At 43.2% G+C, this 21388-nt stretch overlaps 2 protein-coding genes and 1 long non-coding RNA gene across 6 annotated transcripts in view; 2 read left to right on the top strand and 1 right to left on the bottom strand.

Annotated features, from left to right (window-relative positions):
* Positions 1-2690, bottom strand: part of ZEB2 (zinc finger E-box binding homeobox 2) — a 130323-nt gene extending 127633 nt beyond the window's left edge. The window contains exon 1 of the mRNA XM_081095908.1: positions 2463-2690. The gene's annotated coding sequence lies outside the window, so the exon portion shown is untranslated. The remainder of the gene's footprint in view (positions 1-2462) is intronic.
* Positions 764-3232, top strand: LOC308522436. Its single transcript, XR_013996245.1, has 4 exons — positions 764-1045; positions 1501-1626; positions 2483-2630; positions 2735-3232. It is a non-coding gene; the product is annotated as an uncharacterized lncRNA (long non-coding RNA).
* A 3278-nt stretch (positions 3233-6510) lies between these two features.
* LOC308522433 (uncharacterized protein) overlaps positions 6511-21388 on the top strand; it is a 118659-nt gene continuing 103781 nt past the window's right edge. For all 4 annotated transcript variants that reach the window (XR_013996241.1, XR_013996243.1, XR_013996244.1 and 1 more), the window contains exon 1: positions 6511-6886. The gene's annotated coding sequence lies outside the window, so the exon portion shown is untranslated. The remainder of the gene's footprint in view (positions 6887-21388) is intronic.

Below are 21388 nucleotides of genomic sequence, written 5' to 3'. Positions count from 1 at the left end.
GGCCCCGAGGCGCTTTGTGTTTGTTACTGTTTGGTGTGTCGCACCCGCGAGGGGATCAGAGACAAGAATTACATCTTCCACATGAGTCATAACTCCTGACCGTATGAGGGAATGCACACGGCGGTACAGTGAGGCTGCTTGACTCAGGGCGAGGCGGACCCTCGCCTCCGAAAAGTCCGCCGCCAGCCTCGGGAACTTGGGGCGAGGCGACGCTGTCTTCCATTCGTGTCTTGTCTCACCCCCCACCCCATTCCCCAGAGGAAACAAACAAACAAACAAACAAACAAAAACACCGCGAAACCACCCCCGGGTGGAGCACACTCGGGCAAATGAGAATAGTAATTATAGGAAGCCCACTCGCCCCGCGACCCCTCCCCTCCGCTCCCGGAGTTGATCGAGGCACTGTCTCTTCTCCCCTCCACCCCCCGCCCCCAAATTAAGATTTCCCGTTTCACGCCAGAGTAAGAAATATAATTATAAGCCTCTTTGGACACTGTTTCCCCCTCACCACCACCACCACCACCCTCCCCCCCACCACCACCTCCGCCACTTTGACAATATTGACTTCAGACTTTCCCCCCACCTCACTCACACACATGCTCCCCCACACTGGTTCCCTTAAAATAGTTCCAGAAGAAAAAAATTTTTTTTTCTCCCCCTCAAGAAAGGAAAGAGAAAGTCCAACCGCCACGGCAATACTTTTAAGCTCTACTTAAATGATCGTATCCTTTCTGGCTTCGAAACTTTTGTACCTAAAAATCGAGAGAGGCGCTGCATTTTTTTTTTTCCCCCACAGCGGAAAACTGTCAAAACTTGGAGAAAGGGGAACCTCCGAGGCAGGCAGGAGAGGAGGAGAATCCTGAGACTCCGTGGGGTTGGGAAGATGCGGTGCCTCGAGGATTAGTTTAAACAGGGGGCTATAAAAGATGTAACAGATGCAAACTGTAACACAGGGCCATTAACCCCTTCTCTGCCGGGCACACTCCGTCCCCCACGCCCGCACCTATTGTCTCCCGTGCTGGAAGCTTTGCGGAAAACCTGGAAAGTGAGTATCAGTTTCCACACGTTTGCCGAGAGGGGTGGGGGTGGAGGGGGGAGCAGAGAGAAGGGGAAGTGAATTATTTAGAAAGCACCTTGAATTTAACCCAGGCAGAGTGGGAGAGTTTGTAAGTTTGACACATTTTGTCATTTCTTAGCTCTCCTCTGCATTTGAAATTGTGGGTTTTTTGTGTTTTTTTTGGGGGGGGGGCGTAAACAAAATCCTGAAATACAGAAATGGTCACACAAGTGTCTGGGATGAAACAGCTGGCCTGCCTGTATTCCTGCTGAGACTTACACACGATCGCATATAAATACATGTTTAATAAAGTAAGCTGCTAGTTTTATGAGCATGTGTGTGTGAGAGAGAGAGAGGGAGAGACCGGGCATTTGTGCTGGAAACTTTATCTTTGCCTGTTATTCCTAACTCTGGAGTTAGTCATCTTGCCTTCATCATTACAGGGGGAGCACGTAGAAAATACATGTATAAGTAGGTGGGAGATAAACACATTTATGCCAGCGAGGCTCACTACTGTTCCTGGGAACTCCTGCTCTCTGGATTTTTTTAGTGCCAAAGCATGGAATGGGGTAAGTGTGTGTATGTGTCTCCTGTTCAATCCATCTGTATTATTATGCCATTTAGAATACAATTTCAAAAGTTATCCTTAATTTAAAACCCTGATATCTTGACAGCAGTTTTTTTGTCCCAGCTGTAGTGACCCCCCCCCCCCACCCTTTGGTAAACGACTCAAGTTCCATGAGGACTTTCACTTCTTTATTTATCATCACAGAAGTGAGGTGTTACTTCACATACATATACACACAAAGAATGAAATAAAGAAATGAAACTCACTAAGCAGACAGAAAACAGACACTTTCTGCTTAGACAACAGCCTTCTCCGGTGGGAGAGGAGGATGGACTGCCATCTCTAAGAGAAAGACTTGTCCCCAAATTTGGTAGGTTTGTATCAATCAAGTTTTGTAATTATTAACAGGTATTTGCTAAGTTTTAATTGCTGAGTCCAATGAATTGGAAGTAGGTGCAAAAATAGCACAGAACCTCTCCCCTGGAAGAGTTTTCATTCCAATCATATAGTTCTCAATAAAACTTTTCCTAGTTTGGGTAGCAAAAGGCACCTTTGGTTACCTGAATGAACAGGTACAGGGCAAATTATCTGGGGGAGGAGAAAAAGGGGAAAGGAAACAGAGAGAGCAGGAGTGGGAGAGAAATCGGAGAAGTCACTCGTGGGAAAAGCTTGCCAAAAAAGAGCTAAACCCACCTGAAATTGCCACCCACAGACACTCCTTCTCACTTCACACTCACATCCCCACTGACAAGGAGAAAATCATAAAAGGAGAGTGAGGGGTGATCATACCAAAAGGGAATAAAAAAGAGAGAAAAGAGGAAAAAAAAAAAAACCTACCTGCGAAGTCTTGTTTGTAGTTTTGGCCAGAAATGGTGAGAAGAAAAAGCATGAAGAAGCCGCGGAGCGTGGGGGAGAAAAAGGTGGAAGCGAAGAAACAGCTCCCGGCAAACTGTGCGAAAGCTGCCAAGAGTGTGGGGCCGCAGGACCGTTATTCCTGCGGAGCAGGTTAGGACTGATCTCTTTTCGCCACTCCAGGAAACACAAACCTGGGGACGGACTGACGTGTTACGCCTCTTCTAATGACATTTTTTTCTTTTTCTTTTCTGTAGGAGAGAGAGAGACCCTGAAACACGCGCCACCTATCTTTGTGGGGAGGGATAATTGAAGCGCCCTGAGCGTGAGCATCATGTGAAAACGTGATCGCCAAGTTTCTCTCTGGGAAAGGATCTGGGATAGATTATACCTTGAAGTCTCCGCAAACGCTTTAGTGGAAGAAATGAAATTCCACCTCCCTCCCTTCCTCTCTCCCTCCCTCTCGCTCCCTCCCTCCCTCCCTCCCTCCCTTCTCCACGCCCCCCCCCCCCCCCCCCCCCCCGCCGTCAAGCCTTTGGCATCATTATCCTCATCACTAAATCCTACAGAGTTCAGGGCGGAAAGCAAAGCGGTGCACACCATTCACTGAACTGGAGTCTTCTAAGGGGTGAAAGTTGAAGAGGAAGATCCCGGGTCCTCAATCCAGATCGCCTCTTCTTTATGTGGATGTCTCTAATGACCAGATTTGAGATGCACATGAAGTTGTGTGGCTTTCTCAGCACAGCTTCTGGAACTAAATTCTTTGCCCTTTCTCTTATTTTAATTTTTTTTTTTTTCTTTTAGATGCCAGAGCCAGGGGGGGGGGGGGAAGATACATGTGAACTGCATCTTAGGATGTGTGTGTGTGTGTGTGTGTGTGTGTGAGAGAGAGAGAGAGAGAGAGAGAGAGAGAGAGAGAGAGATATGAATTTCTGGATTGGATCCTCAAACTAAAAAGTGGTTTGGCATTTTAAAAAGAGGGTCTCTAAGTAATTACCAGAGAGCTCTGGGTTGACAGATCTCCGAGTCCCTCTACATCTCCTGGAGACCTTACTGTAGCGTGTGTAGTGAGGCAGGAGGAAAAGGAGGAAGGCCGTAGAGGAACTTAGCAGGGGAGGAAGAGCATGATATTAAACAGCATGGGGTCCAAGTTTGGGAGTCTGTATTTTTTGATATTGCAATTAAAGTAAAATTAAAAAGAAAAGACCCCACCTTTGCTCCGAAGGGATTGGTTATGTAAATAGGGAAGGGATTTCCTGGAGAATACAGCTTTCTACTGTATGGTTAATTAAATAATCACTCAAAAGCCTCCAATGTGACGCTTCTGTCGTAATCCAATCAGGTTACATAGGTCCTAAACAAGAAAGATATTTTCCACATCTGGAAGTCAGCAATTTAGCAAGTACTGCACATTATTAACCAATTCAGAGCCCACTTCCCAGGGGAATTTTTTTTTTTTGAAGTTTAAGTGTTCTTAACCAATGCTCTGCTGTTTTGTTAATCAAAAAGCTGGTTTACACTGCACATAATTGGAACTAATATAGAAGTAAATAAAGACAGCCAAATCTGAGGATGCTGAGCACAGGCATTTATCGGAAAAGGAAGAAATCTCTTAGCTTCCAATGGTTCAGGCTCAATTTCTTAAAGAACTGAGGCTTTTTTTTTTTTTTAAAGAGTGAAAGTGCTTGCAAACCTCAGAGCACAAATAAACTTCCAGTCCCATAACCTTAGGGCTTCCAAGCAAAGGTAAAGGTAGGGGTGTCAAGGAGGCTAAAGAAGAGCCTCATGCCATTTTTTTTTCTGCGTGAATATTGTTACTATGTCACAGCTCCCTGTTTTCAGTCTGATGAAATCTGAAACAAATAATACTCCGATCCAACACTAGACTTTTACTTACATTAAGATAAACTGCTTTGAACTGTGCTTTGAATGTGTGCCTAAAGCAAGACTTTGGATGTAAGAGTCGCTGGCAATTGCACTCAGAGAAGGGAAAAGCCACCACAAGGGTTGCCACATCCACACTCCCAGAGGTGCAAGTCTCTGTATTTTGTATGTTTATTTTTTTTTGGGGGGGGGGGGGAGGGGGCTGGGATAGCCACTAGCATGACTGCAGCCAATTCTTACTTTAGGCTGCAAGAAAGTCAATTCTCACAGTTGGTTACAGACTCACCTCTTTTCCTAACTTGAATATTTATTACAGTGAGACTAGCTGGATAAATTAATCTTCTGCCCACCCCATTACAGAGAAATTACCTATAGAAGAGGAGCAGTCAAGCTCGTCAGTCTAAAAATTAATAATAAAACAGAGAAAATTATTAAAGATTTCCAACATGGGTCAGACACATTCTCAATGTTCTGTTTTACATTTCTTTCAACATTATACCTATACTTCATATGTATAATAATAGACTTATCAAGTCCCTTCTCTGAGGGTTGTCTCTATTATTAATATCCTTTTTTCTTCCTCTTCCCATTCTCTCCCCCGCCCCCCCCCATTAAAAAAAATAGAAGTCAGCTTTCTCTAGAAGTTTGCTTTTCAGCCTCCCCTCTCCCACTTCCGGGGAAGTAGGAGCCCATTGCATGGAGTGATCCCGGCAGGACCCCACTTGGGAGCCCAGGTAGCCACTGGCGACTCACCGCCCAGACTCACATACTCACAGGCAAAACTTCAGGTCAAAGGAGCCAATCGAACGGGCTGTCAAATCACTTGTCTATATTATCTATATTAATGTCAGGTTACTTAGGATCTGACTTAAAAAAAAAAGACCCTTAAGTATTTCCACTGAAAACACCTAATCATTTGATTACTCTGGGCTCAGTAATTATTCAAGTGGCAGCAGGCAGCCCCAACTCTTAGCATTGGGAGTTCCGACATGCAAGTATTTCACGTGAGGTAAACAGCAATCTATCAGGTTCCCATCCAGGTGGAAATCTGGATGGGGGCGCGGGAAGGGTCCCTTCAAGGGGTGGGCGGACTGGTAGGTTACCCCCCTTCCCCATGTCACCTCCCCCCCGCCCGTGCTTGGCACGTCCCTGGTACTCCCCTCCCCATTTGACCGTCAGAGTTCCCACCAACGCAGAGGCGGTGGGATCCGAGAAAGCCGGAATATCCATTTGTCCCGAACACTCCTTCAGTGCGAAGGCCAGGTCGGGGAGGACGGGGATAGTGGGATCAGCGGGGTGCAGAAGCGCAGGACGTAGGGAAAAGTCGAAGAGAGGGAGAGAGAGAGAGAGAGAGAGAGAGAGAGAGAGAGAGAGAGAGAGAGAGAGAGAGAACTGGGGGCTGCTAGCTTTAGGCGCCTCACACAGCAGAGCAAGTCCTGCAAATGAATCGCTCCTTCTCGCCTCTCTTCTCCATTAATAATCCATTTCGAGATTAGCCCAGACGAAGGGGATTAAAACAACAGATACATGCAAATGGGAACTAATATTGCAATCCACGTTGGAAGGAGAAAATAATTATTTAGGGTTTCTCTGAGTAAAACAAACCGCCTCCCACAGGATCCCCTCCACCCAGGCAGGGAGAGAAGATGCACTTTTGTTTTCCTCTTCCCTCCAGCCGGGACCTGGTGCCTGTCCCCCCATTCACCTCTCAGCCTGTCCATTTCCTCAACTTTCACAGCTCCCCCGACCCTCTCCAGCCCCCAGCTCTGCTCGCGGGCCCAGATGCCCGAAGGGAGACAAAGTTTCTGCCCTTGAACACACAGGCTGTCGAAGGAATTCGAATTTGGCCACCGCTAAATATATAGACATGAAAGCAACTCCTGTTTATTTTGTACGATGTGGAGAAACATGTTTAAAAGGAACTTGTTCTCGTTTGGAAACAGAATTTGATCTTTCATCTGGAGGAATTATTTGGACCCCGTGTGGTGACGCAGGAGGTGGTCCATTTCTTAGTGCGAGCAAAGGGTGATAAGGGGGACCCCTGGATCGGCCGTGTGTGGAGGGGGTTGGGGGCGGCAGGGGTCCGAGCCAAGCCAAACGGTTTCTCACGTGCAAACTCGCAATCCAATCCATTCGGAGTTGAGCCTAGGATAGGAGGGGGGGGAAAACAATCAGGAGCATCTCTCTGCGCAGCCCTTTCCAACAAAATCAAAACGGGGACTAGCGAGCCGCAGAGCGGCCCGGACATCCCTGCGGGGAGGCCCGCGGGCTGGGGATCTCGCGCGTCACCTGGCCCGGCGGCGCGGCCCGCGGCAGGGTTTCTTTCCTTTGAATTTTTGGAAGTTCAGGCTGACCCTCGGCTTCAGTGCTTTTGCCAACGTCTCCTCCACTGACAGGAACCAGCAAACTTCGAGACTCAAATGAGCGTCTTAATTTATTGACGCAAAGCGGGTCTGCCGGGGGCCCCGTCCTCGGCGCGCCCGGCCCCCCACGCCCCCAGCCTCGGCCCTCCATTTGATCTCTGGGTAAGGCCCCGCCGCCCAGGCGCGGGAGCGCGTGGGGGTGGGGAGGGTCGCCCCCGCCCGCCCGCCCGCCCTCCCCGGGCCCCGGCCCCGCCCGGGAACCCCGCGACCCCCGCCCCGCCGCCCGGTCAGCTGACCTGGCTCGCCCGCCCGCTCCCCGCCCGCCGCCCCGTTTCCGGTCCCCCGGGTCCGCGGGCTGCGCGCGGTGCGGGAGCGGCCGCGGCGGGGAGGTGATGCCGGGGGCTGATTACCATGAGAAAGGCTGTGCCTGGAAAAGCCTCCTCCACGCGCCTGTCAATCTCCCTAAGCGGAGGGGGTGGTGCCGGGCAGGGGCCCCGGAGGAGCCGCCGGCAAACTTGGAGGGAGTTGCCGGCGACGCAGGCCCGAGGAGGTGGCTTGCTCCCCAAGTTGGGAGGCTGTTGGCGAGCGGGGCGCGGGCGCCAGGAGCCTCGCCAGGGAATTGAACCCCCCCCCATCCTCTCCCCCCACTCCCTCCCTCTCGCTCGCCTTTTCAGCCCTTCCTGCCCTTTCTCCTTATTTTCTTGAAATTCTTTCCCAATTGCATTTCCTACATTCTCCTTTCTTTCTGTTTGATCTCTCCCTTTTGCAATCCCTTGTTTTGTTTCTTAACAACCTCTTCTCCCTCGCTCTCTTTTCTGCCTCCTCTGTGTGTCCAGATTTATCATTTCGTCTTGAAAACGCAATGTTAAATATGTAATTAATCTACCAGCAGGAGGTCAGGGACACCCTGACTAAAATAACTCCCTGGGTCATCGGAGAACAAGTTCACCAGGTGTCTCAAAAGTAAAAATAATAATAACAATAAATGTACAAGTCAGTTAGCTCAGGAATCGTAATTGCTCCTCATTCTGAAGGATCAGCTCAGCTCAAATCGACTTTTTACCAATATATAATCTTTCTAAAAATAAGTAATCCTTCGAGTAGAGAAATTCTTTAGAAGTAAGGCAATGTGAAAAATTTTCTCATTAATAGTGATATTTTAGCAGTGCTTAGCAGACTTTAGAATTACAATAGGTAATTTAAGGAAACTTAAACTGGGCTTTTTTTTTTTTTTAAATGACTCTCTGAAAGTGTAAAAAATTTCCCAAAGCACCCCCCCACCTCCTCACAAGATCAGTCTATTCAGAGAGAAACATCATGCCACGCATTCTGTACATGCTAAGCAGACGCACAGCTTGAGTTGTTGGGTTGTTTTCTTGGCCAGGTTGCCTCCTTACCTAACAAGTGAGTGAACATAGAGCTGCTTACGTCATGGATGTGGCTATATATTTTTTTTGTTTTTCTCTTCATTTATCTGTCATTCATTTTGGGCCCATTTGTTCTCTTCTTAAAATTCAGAGTTTGCACTTGTTTACAATTTGTTTACTTTGTTGAATTTTTTAAAATTTGTTAGAAGTCAATTGGACATGCATATGAAGCCCTTTTTAGGCCAAGAAAATAAAGATGCATTAGAAAGATGCCTTTTATGCTTCATAATTATTAATTGACATTTTATGATGAATAATTAATCATTTGAATAATTTTGGTATCTCTGATCTGAACACATATTTGCATATCTAATGCTTGATTTTTAACCGTGCTTTTGAAAAAAAAGTTCATTCTCTTAGGTCGAAGAAACAAAGTAATGTTTAAATGCAAGCTTTCTCTTCAACACTTATAAACGTTTATTGATTTGAACTATTCTTTCTATATATCCATAAAAATTAACAATTTATAATCCATGTATACATAACAATTATATACAAACATGTGATAGAACTATAATTCTATCAACTATACAAGTCACTTTTCTCCCTAAATGCAGAGATGTGCATGAATTATGCACCGTATTTTCACACTGGAATTTGGTCATTGAACTTTTTGGTTATGTCTTTTTATACATGTCAAAAGAGTAAAACATTGAAGCAACTGACAAATTTCAGACCTGGTATTTAAGATAATTTTTTCACTTTTAAATTTCATTTTTAAATTTTTTTCATGTGGGCTGAATTAAAGTTATTTAAAAATTATTAAGCAAGCACATCCCTGATATTTTTATACCCTGTGAAGCCCAAAGTATCTATTTTGAATATTAGTCCTGCAGATTACTACTCTTCTGATTACAGGCAACTCTTTCTAAGTTTGTTTCCTTATCTACAATGTGGGTACACTTATAGTGGCCATTCCTTAGGGTTTTATAGAGGTTTAAATGAAGTACTACATGAAGTTTCATTATAGTGTAGTTTTATTATTTATTATAATGAAAGGTTGAAAAAATAACACGGAAGGTACAGATCAATTAAGGACAGTGTAAATTATTTTTTTACTACTAAAAACAACTATTTACCTTGCAGTATTACTCATAATTTTTCCATTGAGAAATGAGTGCTGTGCCATTAAGTGAAGAAATAAAATGAAGGCATCATAGGATTTATAGCTGGTTTAGGAGTCTTTAGACCTGTTCAAAGGATGTGTAGCCACAGACATGAAAATAAGTACAGTATTTTTTTCTTCTGTTAGTTCAGCAGTTAATTTATTGTATCCAGTATGGTCATAGTTTGGTTATAAATATCAGACTTCTTTAATCCAAATGTATGAACTTGACGGTTCTCACGTTCTTTAGTAACACATTGTCTTTGAGTGTAAGCATTAAATGTGCAAAAGCTCAGAAGCGGTCTTGAGTAAGACTTGTGAGAAAAAAAAGACAAACTTACAAATTTGGAGACCAGGAATTTGGCTGTCAAAGCACTTTTTGCTGTAAGACCATTCATAATGAACTGAGCATTCCCCTTTGGAATTGTAGCTATCCTGGGGTCTGCCCTAATTTTAAGTACCCATAGTGGGGGAAAAAAACCACATTATTCGATGGAAAATGAAATTTTTGAGTCTGTTAAACATCTACAAGGCCAGAATTTTTTTTATGCTAAAATTGAACAATCAATGCAAGTACTAAGGGGGGAAACTATTGAGATATTTAATCCTAATACAGATGAATTTTTTTAAGACTCCTCAAAAACACTTCAAGGTCCCTAACTTGTTTCCTGTCTCAAAGGATCCATTTCATGCTCCTTGCAGGTCAAAACTTCCAAAAGGGCCATTTGGACAGCAGCCTATGGGCCTGGAGTGACCTGTACCTTTTTCTTTTTTTTCCTTTTTAAAGGGAAATGGGACCAGGAATTGTTTGCATCTACAGATTGTCTAGTGACCTGGAAAAAACTGCATGCTACCTTGTGGTCTTCTGTAGTCCCTATTCTGTTACAAAGTCCACATTATAAATTTTGTACTCTACTCAGTCCCAATTTTGCACTGAGATTTGTTTTGTTCAAGTTGTTTCAGGTGCTCAAATATAGAAACTTTACTCTAACGAATATCTTCTCCATGATAATCACAATTAGGAAGTATAATAGCTAAGGAAACAAAACCCAAAACCCCTTGCTTCTGTAGGCCTGGCAGTTATAGATGTGCCCTGGAGAGACTCAATCACTTTCCCTAGTATTCAAGTGTCTGACTCTTCTGTGGCCTTTTAGCTGCCGGGGCCACCCTCATGGTCAACACCGTGGCGCTTTTGGCGCCCATCCACTCTGCACACGGCATCGCCGTCCACACCCAGTCGTCCCGAATGATTTAGTTAGTACTTGTTGCTCCATGTGTGGCTTCGTTTGCCTCTTGGACCTAGCACTTAGGCTCATGTCTTTAGTTAGACTACTGGCTCAGGTCAAATGCTCAGGTTGAACGCTTTCTCTGGCTTTGTTGCCTCTGGCTTCCCAGATAAAGTGTTTCCTCAGTTCAGTCTTCTCTCCCGGACCCTCCATGTGGGAAAAGCTCTCATAGGCAGGTTCCTGCTGATTCTTCCTGGCCCTGTATTGGGCCCAAGCACAGAACAAGCTAGTGATGAAGGAGAGATTCTGATACAGGCATATCTGGGACTAGTTTTTACTTCTTATGTAATTTCTTTGATCGCTTGCTGACTGGGAACAGGACATCAGTGCATTTGAAACTAGCTTCTATATACAGGGTGTCCCCCCAAATGTATACACACTTTAACAGCTGATAGCTGTTAAATGAAAATGAAATGTATTTTAATAAACACTGCCTTTAAACTGTGTGTATACATTTTTGGGGGACACTCTATATTCTTCTCGATGACAGCATTTTATAGTGGCAAAGATAGAGCTTTTGGCATTAGATGAACTGGATTTGACTCCCTGTTTTATGAGTACTAATTGTGTATTTAGGTCAAAATATTAAAGCCCTGTGAACCTCATTTTAAAAAATGAGCAAAAAAGTATTTAGATTTAAGCTGGTTGTGGTGAAAAACTATGATAATACATGTAAAATGTCTTGTTACAAGAAAGGCATATCAATAAATAGGAATTCTTTCCCATGAATTAACCTAAGATATTTGAAGTTAAATGATGGAAAACCAGAGGTGGATGTAACGTATCTTTCTGGTGATCTTTATTATTTTAAATTATTTTCTCATTATTTATTTAATTATGTTATGATTTTTATTAGGGATTATTTAACCGGCTCTTGCATTATACAGAAATTAATGCTGATAACAAAGTTGGAAAAGTAATACGGAATTTCTCAATTGTAGTAGAAAAGGTAAGGTGTTCATGATTAAGCATCATGATACTAACCTCTGAGAAGAATACATGTACTTTACAGTTTGACTATATTTCACATTTCCATGTACAATTGTAAGGAAAAAGTATTTTTTTTCTGCATAATTCTCTCTATATGTTTTTGCCTCGGGGGAAGCACTCTTGTAGCCAGCTTAGCGTGGTCAAGAAGTGCCAAAGATCCTATTTGTTTAAATGTCTTCACACCGTTCAAAGCCCTTTACCTATTCTTACAAAAACTTCAGAGGCCTGAAGGAACTGGGGCTGGGGTGGAAGTGATGGAATAGCACTTAGAAAGTTTTTCTGCTTTATCTTCTTCTCCCCTCCCAGCTGAGTGCTGAAGCATGGACTTAGGAAAGAAAGGTAAGAATATGTATGTAGTGGAGACGTTGCTTCACACTCCTGCCTGCAAATCCGGGAGTCGGGTTGTGTCAGCAGGCCCTGGCATGACCGACTGTATGTGTGACTTTTCTACCCTCTGCCCTAGAAAGGAGGGTGTCAGGGGAGGCTTGGGTTGTGGACACAGGGAGCATATTGTTCCAATGGTTCTGCTACAGTGCAAACCAGGCTTCTCTCTCTCTCTCTCTGGAACTAACTTTGCTACACATGCAGAAAAATCTGTCCCTATTAGGTTTTTCCTTGGCCATTGTGGAACCATAAGTATGGCTCCATGGCAAAGGGGTAATTTTTCTGGGTTGAGGGAAGCTGGCTCACCTATTGTTCTTGGCACATGGCTATCACCCTTCTAGACAAGACGGACAGATCAAAGCTGAAAGTCCACAGAAAACACTTGGCCTTTTAAAACAAGAAGAAAAATTAAAACCCCATTCTTTCCAAGTTTAATGTATCTATCTACTGAGTATTTGGGATTTTAGTCTAGAGAAATCAGCATGATCCTGAGCTATATTATTACCTTCTATCATTGAGCATCTATAGGGTATACGGAAAAGTATTCTAGTTTGTGGTAGTTTTTCTGTAAGGATGATCTATATTGAAGTTTTTGCCTCTATTGTGGAGGATTTTTGTGTGGTTGAAGGAAATATTCAGGGTTAGGTGGAAGATGCTTGTATCATTTGGAATCACATTAGATTCTGAATTTGGGGCAAAGTAGTACTTTTTATGACATGAAGAAAAATACCATAATATGGAAGTTTTTAACCATTGCTTCACTTAGGATCTCTAAATAGTAATTTATTTGACAAAGAAAAGCCATTTGTCACTGATGTGTCTTTCTTAATCCTCTGGAATAGTGCCTATTATATAGCAAATATTTGTTGTTGTTTGTGGAATCTGCCATTCATTAAGAAGCTTTCAAGGTATGTAAGCTGATCTGTTTCACACTTGTAATGGATAGAGATAAGACTGAGGGTAGATGAGTGTAGCAGGAGGGACACTTAGGCCCACACAACCTCCTCTTTATCAAACTATGTTACCAATTCCACTACTTAACACAAATTGTTTCACTCCTCTTCTTCTGTGTCAGCTCACACACGGCCTAACCAAAAAATTAAAATAAAATAAAAAGGGCAAATGCAGAATGCTGCGTATATATTTGTCTTTACCTTTCATGGGCTCCAATGAATCCTTTCATGGTTTATTTTTAAGTAAATATATTAAAATGTAATAAGAAGTTGTCTCTGAAAAAATAACTCATAAGGAGAAAATGGAGTGGACTAGGAGAGTACCATTTGCTTCTGAAGGCAAGGGTGAAGGAGTCAGTTAGGATAAATGATGCGCTCACCTCTGGAACACCCAAAATACCCAAAGAAAGGACACAGAGAAGATGGGGAATTTTGTTTTGTTTCCCTTTCAACTGGCTAGATTTTCCTGCCAGCAGCTTCATTTTCATGTAGCGAAGTAGTAACTGGTTCCTCAAAGGCTTATGAAAAGTGTGAGCCCTATTTACAATGCTTCCTCCAATACAACGTCCCTCCCTCTTCTTCCCTCTGCTTCAGGCTCTGGGAGGCCCTCACTCCTTCTTACCTTTCTTTTGCCATTCTCTCTTCAGAAGGAAAAAAAAAAATATCTTTCAAAGATAGCCTTGTCCACAGCCTTCAACAGGCTTAGCTTTTAAATAGTAAGATATCACCCTAGGCTTTGAAATGTCCACGGGGCTGCAGAGAATTGCCTGGAGGAAACAGGATGTCCACCTGAAATATGTGATGAAGTTGGACAGTTCAATGCTATTGCCGTGTGCCCAGTGCCTAGTGTGGAGTTTGGGGCATGAGAGGTGTTGAATAACAGTCTTGAATGAATGAAAGCATGCATGCGTGAATAATGCTGCCAGACTTAAGGCAACAGATGTCATTTGTTCCACATGGCAAAAAAAAAAAAAAAAAAAAAAAGAGTAAAGAGGCATTAATGTAGGTGCAAAAATCACCTGTGCTCACAAACAGGATTCTGGTATTATTTTTGAATTCTGGGTATAATATTTTATTTCCAAAATGAAATGCCTAAATCACTTACAAAGCAATAGAGTTATAACAGTCCCTCAGTCACTCGCTTGCAAGGGAAATTTTCAATACAAATAAAGTCATACATATTTATACTAGGGTAATTCAAAATAACTTCCTCACATAAGCACAGCTACGTTGAAATAAAATCTTGCCAACACTTCTGAGTACATTGCTTTAAGGGAAAAAAATGCTCCCCGTAGCGTCCGAACTATTTAAAAATCTTGCCAGCTTCTTCAACATACATCAGTTATCTCTCTTCAAATCACTGACAAGAATTTTAAAAACTGCTTCATCAGAACAACTGTTACCCTTTCTCCTACTCCAGCTAGAACCTGATCTTCAAAAAAGGACCATATTTACAGCTTCTTTTGAAAATTTGAAACCATTTGGCTGATATGTTTTTGCTACATTTTCTCTTCCTGATTTAATTACTAGGGACATTTGCATGAAAACAGGAGGATAGGGACATAAGATTTTTGTCTTATGAGTTCATCTGTTTCTGATGCTTATTTCCCACCTGAGACCAGTATGTGTTTTATTGCAACTGGGAGGCCAGGAGCTAGGTTGGAAATGATGAAGTTGCTGGGAGTGAAATAAAGTTCAGAAATAGAGACTCAGGAGGCTAAGGGATTGGTGGATGCTATGATCATACATTTTCTTCCAGGTTATTAATTTACAAAGTGATGCCATGGTAATTAGCCAGTTATTAATCATAGGAAGGAGCAAAGGGAAGGCTGGACATTCTAAGCAGCTTCACCAGGACGCTGCAACTTTACACCCCCCAGGAAACCCCCGGTCCATTCCCTGCAGATCACTGGGGGAGGGGGTCCAACCAAGGGGGAGATGGAGGCATGTGCAGTCAGTTGGGGTGAGGAAGGGAAGGTGTTGGCCAGTCTAACCTGGAACAGAGTTCATTAGCTGGAGGGGGTGGAGCCAATGCAAACCTGAGAAAATTTGGAAATACATACGCCCCCAGACAAAGGAACGCTCTCCCTTGGCTCTTGTGGCTCTGTTGCCTTCAATGGCCCTCTTCCCTCCAGAGCCATGTGGCCCTAGAGCAGGGGTGGGCAAACTTTTTGACTCGAGGGCCACAGTGGGTTCTTAAACTGGACCGGAGGGCCGGAACAAAAGCATGGATGGAGTGTTTGTGTGAACTAATATAAATTCAAAGTAAACATCATTACATAAAAGGGTATGGTCTTTTTTTTTTTTTAGTTTTATTCATTTCAAACGGGCCGGATCCGGCCCGCGGGCCGTAGTTTGGCCACGGCTGTGAGGCTGCATGGCCCATGGCCATGGGGACCCCCCACACAATGAACTGACGGACTGCAGTTGAGAACACAAACTCGGCTGCCCTGATGCTGGACTGGCATGTTCAACTGTGGAACGGAAACTCTCGGCAATGGCCTGAATCCTAGTCTGCTGAAAGCAAAATGGGGCTTTTTCCTTGACGGCATGGAGGGAAATGGGACCTCAGAAACTCAGAGGTTTGATGCCATAGAAAGAAAGCTTTCTAAGACACCTCATTCTCCCATGCGAGTCTCAGAGAATTCCTTTTCTTGTGACATTACAAGAACCCCACTTCCACTGGCAATAGGTGAGGACGCGGAGAGCTCCCCACTGATAACAAGCAGTTCATCATGTCAGTGACACACGCTGTTGCTATGAAAAAGGTTAGAAAACTGCAGAAATATACCTTTTACAAAGTGGGTGCTTCTTGAAGAAAAGCATGCCTAGGTAATTACTACTCTGTCACAGGTGTAGACAGTTATCAGAGATAACCATGAAGAAGCCGAGTGTATATCATGTGTGGACTCAAGAGATGACCACTGACATTGGAAAGGAGGCAAAATGCTCCCCTCATTCTGATCCCCTTGCAGATGCTGGTGGTTTTTCACAAGGAGAGCCAGAGGAGGCTATTGGGATAACTTCTGAGCCTCTCCCTCTGTGGTTCAATAGGCATGTAGAAATGTACATATTCAAAGCTGAAGTTGTAATCTTCTTCCAGCTCCTCACCTCCTCCCATATTCTCCAGCTTGCTGAAGGGCACCATTGTCCATCCAGTCTTCCAAGACCACATCCTGGGTTGACCTTTGACACCTCTCCCTTTTTTTAACCTCCATATTTGATCACTCAGAAAGTGCTAATGATCTTACCTCTACAAGTCCCCTAAAATGTGCTCCAGTTCCTCAAATCCCCCACACTTACACCCTGGCCATATTTCAGCTCCTTCCTGGAAGACCCGAGCCACCTCCTAACCGACTTTCCTGTTTCCAGTCTTTCCTCCCTTGTATCTATTCTCCACACCATCACCAGAATGAGTGAGTGATCCGAAACATAAATCTGACTGTGTCACTACCCAGCACAGCAGCCATCAGCAGTTCCCCATTAGTTACCTGCTCTGCTTCTCCAATTCAGGTAAATTTAAGAATGGATTTTTTTAAAATATATTTTTATTGATTTCAGAGGGAAAGGGAGAGGGAGAGAAATAGAAACATCAATGATGAGAGAGAATCACTGATCAGCTGCCTCCTGTACGCTCCCTACTGGGAATCCAGCCTGCAACCCGGGCATGTGACCTGACTGGGAATTGAACCATGGCCTCCTGGTTTATAGGTGATGCTCAACCACTGAGCCACACTGGCCAGGCAAGGATGGCTGTTTTGATATTGACACATGTTTTGAAATAATAGTGCTTCAACTTAAGCACTGTTTCTTCCCCATAGTTTTGGGTTAAATTGAGAACGAAGAAGCTGGGCCATGTTAATACTGCCTGTCCCCAGGGTTTGAGAACCCCAGTGTGAGAGGCACAGCCCAATGCGATAAAACATAGGTTCTTCAGTGGCCCGCTTAGGGCCCGTATGTCCTCTTCATCCTCCTCTCCCACTGCTCTTCAAATGGCCCATTACATGTTTGTACTAGTATTATTCGTATTTCCCGTTGAAGAAGCCATTCTGGTTTTTTTTTTTTTTTTTTTTTTTTTATGTTGGGGCTTTTGCCTATGCTATTTACTCTATCAGGAATATTCTTTCCTGCTGCCTTTATTGGATGACTTCCTTGTTCATTCTTTAACTCAGCTTACATGTCACCTCCTTCTGGAAGTCTGAGATTTGCTCTTCTGTGTCCTCATAGCACTTAACACTCTACCTGGAGTCACTCCTGCATTGGTGTTCTCTAAGCTAGAATAAGGCCTCCATGAAGCCAGGGACTCTATCATTTATATCTTTATACTCTGTATAAAGCTGAGTGCTGTGTCCCTAAGTCTCAATGTGATGTATTTGGAGGTGGGACCTTTGGGAGGGAATTATGTTTGGATGAGGGTGGGGTGCCCAGGATGACGTTAGTGTCCTTATCAAGAGTGGCACAGAGAGATCTTGCTCTCCTTATGTTCATGCCCCAAGGAAAGGCCACAACCAGATGGTGGCTGTCTACAAGCCAGGAAGCCAGTTCTCATCGGGCACCAAATCTACCAGTACCTTGATCTTAGAATTCCCAGCTTTCAGAACTGTGAGAAATAAATGTCTGTTGTATAAGACACTCAGTGTATGGCCTTTTGCTATAGCAGCCCAAGCACTAAGATAAAAGCACTAACAAAGACCCGACTACATTTCTGGCACATAGTGGACATTTATAAATCATTTTAGAACTGAATATGAATGTCATGGTACAAACTAATTTCCATCACTGACAACAAAGTCCAAGGACATGCACGGTCCACTAATGAACACATTCAGCCACAGGGAGGCTACAGCCTTCCCACACTTCATATTAATAGGGTACCCAAAAGTAGAAAATATATCATTGAAATTTTTGAATAACTTGCATTTAGTTTAGATGTGCATTTGCAAAAGTATTAAAATAAAAATACCTTTCATTGCCTGGCTGGTGTGGCTCAGCAGTTGAGCATGGGCACACGAATCAGGAGGCCATTGTTCAATTCCCAGTCAGGGCACATGCCTGGGTTGTGGGCTCAATCCCCAGTAGGGGGCATGCGGGAAGTAGCTAATCAATGATTCTCTCTCATCATTGATGTTTCTATGTCTCTCTCCCTCTGCCTTCCTCTCTGAAATCAATAAACACACACACACACACATCATCCCACCCATTTGGGAAGTCCTAAGTATAATTAAGATAAGGAAACATATTTGTGAAGATGGTAAGGGACAAATACTGTAATTCTTATGTGACAGATGAGGAAACAGGGTGTTGAAAGGACTGGTGCAGATTCACATGGGACCTCCATGGAAGCAGAAATTGAACCCAATGCCCTGTGACTCAGTTTAGTCCTGATATAGCCCCTCATTCAGAGAAATCATATATGTATACATATGAGAAAGGACACCTTGGTTTTAGGAGAACAGCCAGAAGGAATTTTTTCTGTTCTTTTCCATAATTGGTTTGTCACTTGTCATTAAATACACAAAGACACAAAAGTATACTTGTCCAAGAGAGTAGTTTGGGAGCTGAATTGGAAAATTAATTTGTTTTATTTTGGATAGGAGAGTACAGCCACAGGGATTATACAAAGACTGAACACTTAAAATATTTTTTCTTTGCCATGAGGTCATAAATTCTTTACTATGTTTTAACTAAACATAGTAAAACTATGTAAATATGTTACCACCAATTTTCCAGAATTTTTTGAATAAATGTAAGTCCCAAGAAAATGTATATTTTTTATAGTTCTGTTGTTGAATGAAATGCTGTTTCCAGTAAAAAGCTTTTACTTCCCTTCACTTAGAATTTTGTAAGGAAAATTTAGCAGATACTCTTTTGAAGGGAGAAAAATTTCACAAAAGTTAAAATGATAGCTAAAACATATTATTTAATATATTTGTGCTTTAATTCACTGTGGAGAGGCCAGTGCTATAAAATAAATTTTGCATACACTATGAAGCAACACCTGAATGCAGAGATGCTTATAATCTCCCTCCTACCTACCCCCAGAAATTGGTTAAACAGTTTTTCAAAGTATGCTTCTCTGCATGAATATGTTAAAGTTAAAATGTGCTGGCTAATGCATCAGTGTTACTGGCCAATTAATAAATTTAAATACGCGAGGGCATTTCATTTCCTAAACTAATGGATTGCTTGATAATGACACATGTGTAGCACAGATTCATTACCTTAACACAGGCTTATTAATTCCCTACTGTGTGCTGGGCATCATGCTGGGAATAAGGATACAACAGCGATCAAGACAGACCTAATCCTTGCAGGCTGCCAGGGAAGACAGACTGTGTGTGATGAATGCCATTGGGAGGAGAAGAGGCAGGCCCATCTAGCCAAATGATAGCTACAAAATAAAGTGAAGGCGAGAGTAGATCTTCCTAATGCACCAAAGGTCAGGCCTTTGAAATCCATCAAACAGCACTGAAATTCGTTTAAATCACCTGTGATGGGTTATAACCCTTCCAGGCTGGGCTGAAGGCATGTTGGACCTCAGAGGAGGCTGGAAGGGAGAGGGGAGAAAGCCCAGTGTCAGATTCAGAGAGGGAGGCCAGTCATCCAATGACAATACAAGAGCGAAAGGGCTTTGGTGCGCAACGCTCTCAAGAGGCTGACCGCAGGATCCGGGGTTCATTCTGGTGAACCTTCTTGCTGGCGATGCGGCAGTGTCTCTCACTTTCTGAGGGTTCTGCCTTGGCTGAAATAGGACCCTAGTCAGCTGCTGAGTTTCACGGACAGGCTCTAGCTCCCAGACAGGGGTCATTGGCGAGGGCCAGACAGATTATCAAGCAAACTGGGGTTCAGGCCAGGGCACTTGTTCCAGCAGAGAACCAAAGCGCACAGTGGGCACCATAGCAGATACAGTGAAGGCAGCAGAAGGGCCTAGGGGTCTGGGGGCCATTCCTCGGGGGCTTTTCGGGTGCCGAGTCCTCCAGGTGACAGGCTCAGTGCAGCAGTCTCTCTCTCTCTCTCTCTCTCTCTCTCTCTCTCTCTCTCTCTCTCTCTCTCCTCCATGCCTCTTCCCGCCACACCGCCCTCCTCTCCATAGTCCATTTGTTTATATTCCAGTGCTACTCTTATGCTCAAATACTAGATAAGACTTCTGCTTGCCACAAGAACAATGAATAATTTTGAATGTGAATTTGGGGATGTGAATAATTTATTGGGAAATAATAGTTTCGGTGATCGTCAGTTTATGAAAATATAGGTAAGGCTTGGGTTTTTTGCTGCAAAAGATGTAATGCTTGAAATGAAAACAAATGTAAACAAATAACTTTAATAGTTTGATATATTTATTGACTCCAATGGTTGCAATCATATTTTTTAAACCTAAAACAAAAAAATAACAAAACTATAAAGAAATCTTTAATTAGTGAATTATGCATTTTTTAAATTTCTTTTTATTATTTTGGAGAGGAAGGGAGAAGGAGAGAGAGATAGAAACATTAATGATGAGAGAGAATCATTGATGAGCTGCCTTCTTTATGCCCTACACTGGGGATTGAGCCTGCAATCTGGGTATGTGCCCTGACCGGGAATTGAACTATGACCTCCTGGTTCATAGGTTGAGGTTCAACCACTGAACCATGCGGGCTGGGCTGAATTTTGTTTTCTTAAGTATCTTCACTCTTTACTTGAGATAGCTGAGTAGCACACATGCACATATTGCTACCATGTAATAGATTAGGTCTTTTCAAATGGACCCATAAGCTCATTACAAACATAAGCTCATCACTGTTTATGTTTTTGTTCAACTGTATTTAAAAAAAATCACAGAGGAATTTATTTTTTGTTTAAATGTAAAATCATTTTTTTTTAAAATCCTTATCTGAGGATATACAGGGAATTGAACCCACAACCTTTTTGGTGTATGGGACAACAATCCAACCAACCTAGCCACCTGGCTGGGGCAACATAAGTTCACTCTTAATCCTATGTTTCCAGGTGTAATTTTTTTTAAAAGGCTGAGCTAGGCAGCACAGGTTTTTAACTCGACCACTTACCATACCACTTGGGCAAGTATTTTTGGCCAAGTCACTTAACTTCTTTGGGTCTTGTTTTCTACATCTGTAAATATAAGATAATAGCACTCACCTAATGGGCTCATGGTTTAGAGCAAATGAGACAGTGGGGATCCAAGTGCCTGTTAACTCTCAAGTGCAAATGCAAGTGTTTGGTATTTGTATTCAGAGGCAGGTTATACCCACATCCTATAAACCAAAATGTGAATGCATTCGATCGCTCAACTAGTTCCCCCAGGCAAGGCGTGTGAAATGGCAATGAGGAAAAGGGTCAGAGAAACTTTTGGCTTCTCACCAATCCTCTGCAAACTCTTTCCTAAGTGCATATTTTAGGAGATGAGGAAAGATAAAAGAAGGAAGGGAACTGCTCTTTTTCTCTAACCGTTAAAACATTTTCTCTTCCCAAATAATTCAGGCATAGAAACTTGAGGCCTAACTCAGTTTTGAAGGTGG

The sequence above is a fragment of the Myotis nattereri genome (genome assembly GCF_964212035.1).
Source record: "Myotis nattereri genome assembly, chromosome: 7".
NCBI classification, from domain to species: Eukaryota; Metazoa; Chordata; class Mammalia; order Chiroptera; family Vespertilionidae; genus Myotis; species Myotis nattereri.
Note: the sequence above shows the minus strand (reverse complement) of the source record. Positions and strands in the feature narration are given on the sequence as shown.